This window comes from Rhagoletis zephyria, unplaced genomic scaffold, assembly GCF_001687245.7.
Source record: "Rhagoletis zephyria isolate East Lansing unplaced genomic scaffold, Rhagoletis_zephyria_1.1 Rzeph_scaffold_02882, whole genome shotgun sequence".
In the NCBI taxonomy this organism is placed as follows: Eukaryota; Metazoa; Arthropoda; class Insecta; order Diptera; family Tephritidae; genus Rhagoletis; species Rhagoletis zephyria.
Window position 1 is genome coordinate 7,644 of NW_016159966.1, and position 7,707 is coordinate 15,350.

The 7,707-nt window shown below is 38.1% G+C and overlaps 1 long non-coding RNA gene across 1 annotated transcript in view; it reads left to right on the forward strand.

The window, feature by feature from the left end:
• Nucleotides 1-3,039: 3,039 nt before the first annotated feature.
• LOC108367947 (uncharacterized) overlaps nucleotides 3,040-7,707 on the forward strand; it is a 27,582-nt gene continuing 22,914 nt past the window's right edge. The window contains exons 1-2 of the long non-coding RNA XR_001848313.1: nucleotides 3,040-3,238; nucleotides 3,999-4,809. This is a non-coding gene — a long non-coding RNA (uncharacterized LOC108367947). The remainder of the gene's footprint in view (nucleotides 3,239-3,998; nucleotides 4,810-7,707) is intronic.

Here is a 7,707-nt window from a genome sequence, read left to right on the forward strand (position 1 = left end):
TATGTAACGAGAAGTCAACATTTGACTGGTTAAAGACGGGGTTGGAGTTAGCAAGCGTTTTGATATTTTTCCTATTTAACACTTTGTTCTTGTAAGATTCTTTAGTAAATTTAGGAAAATTTTAAATATTTCCAGGACATTCAAGATCAGCAACATACATACGTATGTAACTAAATAAAATAAATTGTACTTTATTAACATATTACTACTTATTTCATATGTATACTTAATAGTGATTTAAGCAAAAATAAATCGAAACAAATTCAAGAAATATTGCAATCTGTGCAGTGGGAAATTTTTTTTTTTGAATATTTTGCATACCTAACAAAAGCATTTTTCGATCAACCCTCTTTTTCTCTTCGTAGCCAAGCTCTTAAAACTTTCACAAATTCAGTGGCTGTGAGCAACTCTCAGAAATTTTATGCCAAGAAAACACCAAACGAGTTCTTCAGCTGGGCTGTGAACCGGACTACAAGAGTGGCAAAGACGAGAAACAGCAATCGTCGTGGTGCAACATCCAACAGCATTGAAGCAAAACATTTCTGCATTTACACACACTGTCACTCACACACACACACACGTGATTATGGAAATGAGCGAATTCGACACACAATGGAGACATCAATGAATTTATATGCTGGCAAGGTCGTGCGCGCGAAAATTCTTATAGGGCCAGTTTTGCGGCAGCAAAAATTAAAACAAAGAAAAAAAAGATTTGGCAAAAAAAAACTAAATACACACAGTGAATGGAAGTAACTGAAGTGCATAGTGGTCTGCCCCTGAAATGCAGATTACAAAATGGGGAGGAATCGAACACACGGCAACTCGACTCTAAAAGGCGAATGGCGTTTGGGCAATTGCTAGTCGAAAAACATAAATTCATAAAGGACAATTAAAATGCTTTTATGAAAGTCACTAAACTTTTAAAAAGTGTATAATTTTTTATGAATGACATTCCTCACGAAAGTTATTCCACTTAATTAGCCGTTGATTGGTTGGTAGAAGCGTTGCCTGAGCACATTAGAGCTTATAGCACCCTTTTGATAAGTTTTCTCTGGGATTCTTGTTCTTTTGCTGCTTTTATGATTCAGTTTCGTCAAACTATTTGAATTTTTCGATGAATCTATTTAGGCTAGTAATGGTGCATTTGGAGATCTCCCTAATATTTTGAATGGAAAAACTCCCAAGTGTGTCATTCCTTATTTGTGCCAGTGCTGGGCACTCGCAAAGATAGTGTAGGATCGTTTCCTTACTTCCTTCAAGATCATAGCTACGGTCATACGGAAAGCCCATTTTAGCCGCATGTTCGCCAATGGGCCAATGTCCCGTTAGCGTTGCTGTTAAATTGACTATATCTTTCCTCGCCATCTTTAGAAGTGCTTCTGTCTTTGGTTTGTCATAGTGCGGCCATTCGTTCCTTGCAGTTTTGCAGGTTTTAAGGTTGATTCAACGTGCATCAGCCATACATACGAATTGCAAATGCAGCTCCCTTTTGATGAGTTCAAGTGGACAGTTTATTGTCTCTGCTTCGAATTCATCAAAAGATGCTCCGGCCTTAGCCAACTCGTCAGCGCTCTCATTTCCGTGTATGTTCTTATGACTGGGAGCCCATGTGAGGGAGATGTCTATTAACTCGGCCATCGAGCTTAACACACATTTGCAATCTCTGACTGCTTAGCAACTTGTTACCGGTGAGGCAAGTGCTAAAGGTGCCGCCTGGCTATCTGAGAAGATGTATGCTTTCGGATTCCTACGCAGCTCCTCCCTAATTCTTTACAGGCCTTTTCGATTCCCCAGTACTTCCACTTGGAAGATGCTGGCAAAGTTCGGTAGTCGGAACGAGAGAGAGAGACATTCAACGTTTCGGAGAACATCCCAGCACACCCACAGCGCAGTCTATTTTGGCCCCGTCAGTATAGATTTCGGTGGAATTCTCCTTCAACTTCACCTGAAAGTTTTTCTTGAAGTCTGTCGTAGGAAGTGTATAATCTGATTGTTTCCCTGCTTCGATAAGCTTGTCAAGAATGCCACTATGACCGTGCTGCTCCAGCAGCCTCCAGCAGCCTTTGAGTCTGATTGCCTAGGACGCAGCAGTTTGGCGGCTGTGGAGTTCTATTGGCAGTTGATGCAGGATCACATTAAGCGCATCGGATGGACACGACTTATTGCTCCTGTAGCTCCTGCACAAGCTGCTCTTCTTATACTGCTTAATTTTCCTGACATTGTATTGTTTTTCTGGTACCAAACTAACGGCCCGTAAGTTAGTATTGTTCGTATGATAGCCGTGTACATGCAGAGGACAAGCTTTGGCTTTAGTCCCCAGTTCCTACTGAATATTCCTTTGTATGTGTGCCAAGCCGTACGCTTTATAAAATATATGGAACATAAATGTGAAAATCCTGTTCAAAACTGTACAAAATGCTTAGAAAAACATTAATTTTTGTTTCGTACAGCGAACTCAATAAAAAGTTACCCCCCAATTTTTATTTTCAATACAATTTCTATGGTTATTTCTACAGCGTATTGGGGTTAAGGGGGATCACCAGTTTCATAGGGGCATACGAGGACAGTAATCCCACTGATCGGAAGACTAGTCATTTAAATCTTTCTCAAGTATTGAATCACACTCAGACAAAGTACTCCAGAAGACAAATGCATGCTTGAATTTGAAAGCTTCTCAAAAATGATGTCAAACACATAATAGTTATTAATATTTTATTGAATATTATTTTGGCTATGCGGAATGCTGCCACTTCCATAATTTGCAATTTTAAACACTTCCGTATTGCCAAGTAGCGCCGCAGTCTGATGAAAGCGCTTATCATTACAACGATACACAAAAGCTAAAGAGCGTTAAGAGAGTGAAGAAAGAGATCGGCCAGCAATCGGAATCAATGAGCGCAGCTGAGCGCGATCACCCACCAACAGCTGTTCAACAAAAACGAGTAAACAACTGGTTAATTCCGGCCGAAAGCTCGCTAACCGCCGCTAAAAACTCCCAAAAGCACCGCAGCTCATGTCATATGATCGACGCGACTTTCGGGTGAGTCAAGTCGTAGTTGGATGGATTTTATAGCGGCGGCTTTCAGTTTATAAACGAGCGTCACATTGTACGGTTGGGAAAGTGTGTGCTGTCGCATGTTAAGGGCTTTCAAACAGCAAAGCACGATCGTTAAACAATTCAAGCTAATAAAATAAAATTGACGCTGTTGCAACGCGCGCGATCGTATGTACATATGTACGTATGTGGCAAACTGCATATTTCTGCTAATTTATTTTGCATGAATGTACATACGTTACAGTAAATTAAAATTAGCACAGCTCCTCGCTGGGCGTAAGATGAGGTGCGATTGAAGTTGGTCTTTTACTTGTTTTTGTTTTCTAAATACGAAACGAACAATGCGAGTAAACATTGCAAATAACCTAAACAGAAATTAAATGTTAATAAATTAAAAAATATCAATAAATTCGCTTTTAATGCTAAATGTGCGATGAAAATAAAAACTCAAGGTGAAACAGTTAAAAAAAAAATCTGGAATTCGGACCAAAACAACTGCTCAGAGCAAAAACACAAAAAAAAAGTGCAATGAAAATTATCTGAGGCAATAAGCAAAGGGGCGTGGAGGGCGTGGCGAGCGTAATTTGTGTACGCGCATCAGTTGTAGCCGTTGCTTTTGTTGTACGCACACAATTTGCGCTGCCTTTTGACCCATTTATTGCAGCAACTGTTGCAAATGGCAAGTTGCAAAACGCAGACAAAAATGCAAATATTTACGCAGCTTAGTGTGGGCTTACATTTAAAACGTACTTTTATCGAAGTACTTAAAAAAAAAGTACTAATAATGGGGGTTTTACCTAAAATGTCACTACTTCGTGAAAAATTTTAAATAAATTTACCTTAAATTAGCGATTATTTTATTTTAGCTTTCATTTATGTAAGTTTCAAGTATTGATGAAATACAAATGCAAATTTACTTAAAATTAGCTTATATTTTTAGCGCAGACGTTATGTTTTTAATGCGAAAAAACTTCAGCAAAAATACCTGACTTTGACGTAGGGAGTTAAAAATACGAGTGCATTACGTTACAACTATTTTCACTTACAGCAGCAGTAAATGACAACTTCATGCATACATATAACGACAGCAGTGTGTGTGTGTGTGTATGTGAAGGGTGTGTTCTTCGCGTAAAAAGTCAGTACAACGAAAGTATGTACGTAATACAAAAACATCCGCATTAAAAAGCGAAAACAGTCGGTAACTCAAATCTTTGCTGAATAAAAAGAATGTACAAAATATTAAAAAAAAAAACACGAAGAAATTATACTTCGTAGTGTTGCCAACTACAAAGTTATTTAATCATTAAGTCAATCGAACACCACAACAAAGAAACACAAGAGACTGTCGTCACTCAGTCATTCAACGAATCGTTCAGTTTTGTGCGCAAAATTGCAATTGGATACTTTTCATTTTTTCGAGTGTGATTTTTTTTTTGTTGTTGCTTTATCTTTGCATCATTATATATACGGCTGGAATAAGTGCATTTATAATATGTAAGCAAACGCTGGCGACGACGAGTCATATTACCAGCTGAGTCGCTCTACAGCTAGCTAGCCAGGCAACCGCACGCCAAAGCAATTGCACCTGACTGTTGGCTAAGGCTATAAGAAAGAAATAAATTCAAGCAGCAGCAACAAAAAACAAAGTCAAACGAGTATTTAATTTTGGACTACTTGAATTGCTGTGCTGTGGCGAAACAAAACCGTCATACGGCGTTAAGCTGTTTTCGAATCTTCTGTTTTTTAATATGGTGAGTACTTACTATTTATGGTAATTTCTGTAGTTTCATGTATGGATAGCCCTTAAAAGCCAGACTTATATGCACTACATACAACACTGTGACCTTGAAAGTCTTAAATCATCGAGTTGCACACTTTCTCATCGACATAAGTAACTCGGTGAGAGGTAAGCTTGAAAGCAAATCAAGAGACAGGCTGCTTTCCAAAACGTCAAAATACAAAGCATCAGTGTCTTTTATTTCTAAACCTCAGCAGATTGCAATTCCAAATGTGCGCAACCAAGGTTAGATGCTAATTTTCAACTAGGTTGCGCAAATTAGACCTTTTCTTCAAGTGCTGTTTAGAAATAAAAGCCACTGATGCTTTGTATTTTGACGTTTTGGAATTCACCAACATTTATGCTATAAGTTCTTTACAGAAAGGCTTTCGGTACCTACTGCAAAACTAATGCCGAATTTCCACTAGGCAATGAAATGACAACAATTTTTTTTTTTAAACGTCGCGTGGAAATGAATTTGATGACTATTTTTTAACGTAATGACACGCAACGTAAATACACGAATTTAATGCCCAACTCTGTCATTAAAATTTTTGCCATTAAATACCTGGTGGAAATCCCGCATAAGACTACATACATATTTATCAAGTATCCGATGTAGTCTATTGGGCAACCAATATTTCTGTGCAACTTAACCTATGTATTTATATGTGGGAAATCGCAATAAGAGTCCTCTGGCTTTATAAGAAAATGGCATACAATTCTAAATAAATTTCTACACCAATGGAATTTCGCATTTTGTTGGCCAATTCTCAAGACATGACACAATTTTATTTGCACAACTTTTCAGCACAACGATCTCAGCGACAGCTTAATTTAAAGTTGCTCACAGCGCAGAAGCCCGATGCTTGACGACCCACTGAACGTCGAGTTGATTGTGCGCTGATTTGTGTGCTTATTTCCACAATTTAAATTAAGCATTACTAATGTTGCACTTAATCAAAGCAACAGCGACAGCAATCCAAGTGCATCGCCAACTGAAAATTACTTTAACAACAACTAATACGGGTATTCAGCGGCGCACAGTGTGGAAAATTAACTTTTTTTTTTGTGATGAAATGTAATATCCCAAGAACGAAAACGGATAGCGAAATAAATGTAAGCGCATTTCAAAGCTTTTAAGATGTAGAATTCAAGAAAAATTACAGTTTTTTTTTATGTTGTAAAAGTAAAATTTTTTACATGTAAAGAAACTAGAAAAAAAATTCGATGCGCTTTTCGGTTTTTATTTTTTTTTTAGCTCTTTGCATATCTACATACTTTAGGTCAAAAACTAAAAAAAAACTACAATTTTTGAAGTAAATTTTAAAGACTATATTTTCTGAATTCCTCACCTCAAAAGTTTGATTTGATAATTGATTTTGTCACAAAAAAAGTGAATTTTCTACACTGTGTGGTGGCAAATCACACGAAACTCAACTATCAACCCATAATTATGTACCAATGAGGCGGCGCGGGTAGGGGCGAAGTGGGATGGCTAATAGCTAGTTGGGTGGTTGGGTAGCGTGCCAGTAGCAAATTTTCCAAATTGCAGATGCATTTAAGCGCCGCCCCAAACCCCACTTTTTGTTGAATTTCGCGCAGCTGCCATTTGCTTTTCCACATGTGCTATTTGCTATTTGCTATTCTTCGTTTGACAATTGACAACTGGCAACACTAAAACGTATGATTATGCGAATTTTATGTCACACGTGACAGTCAGGAAGGCGGCACAATATACACGCATACTTATGCACATTTACATATGTACATATAAGCATCCAGCAGAGGAGGGTTGCGCGCGCGAGTATGAAAGTTTTCAAAGAGGCTCAGCTCAGCCCGTGATTCGATTTGCTTGAGAACTGGCACTATCGAAGTTCTTCGCTACCTACATAGGCTACAAAAGCAACAACTGCGCAATTTTCCTTTGTCTACGAACAAAAGTTGCCCCATTTTCTACATTTTGTTGTCGCACGAAGGTAAATTAATGCGCATGTATTGGTTTTGCAAGCAGCTAACTGCCGAGCGCCTTAAGGTTGACCTCCTAGGTATGTGTTTTTGGTTTGAGGAATGACAAAAGCTGAGCAGCTGCGGCAGCAGTTTCACGAGCTAAGCAGGATGTCGCTGGGGATTTCTGTGCTTCCATACACAGAATTATGATTTTTTTATAGCCGTTCCTTTCTTTGCTGACTCTGAAGGCTTTGTATAAATCACCAAACCAAAAAATTGGGCATGCGCGCCCGAAAAATTGTATTCAAATTCCAAATGCGCACCAGCAAAAAGAACGAAAATTAAAAACTTTTGTACTTTAAGAGTATTAAATTGCCGTGGAATTTTTTGTACATTTGTCACTTGTCGCGAACAATGAATTGAGCTTTCAATGGAGCTCTGCACGCTGCACCGCCCATTCCTTTATCCCCAAGAGTGCATTTTATGGCGACTGCAATCGCCGAAAATTTCTGGCTGCCACATAAACTTGACAAACACCCCAAACAGTGTTGCCGTTTTAGCCCTTTGGTGGCTAAATTTGGCTACCAAATTCTTTTTTTGGCCACAAAAATTTGAAATTGCCCCTAGCCCTTTTTTTAGCCCTTTTCAAAATTTATTCATCATTGACATTAAAATTTTTTATATAATTTTCATGAATTTAACTCTTCGCTCATAAAGCGAACGCCTTTCCTTTAAGGCAAATAAACAGTTCATTGTGTCGCTAGCTTAAGTGGTGGAAAAAGTTTGTTTATCGGTTGCTTCTTTTACCTTTAAGTAACGCAGAAGTTGAAAGGACGTTTTCTATAATAAATTTCGTTAAAAATAAGCACAGAAATAAAATGAATTTTGCAATGTTAAACGCTTTATTAACTGTAAGATATGG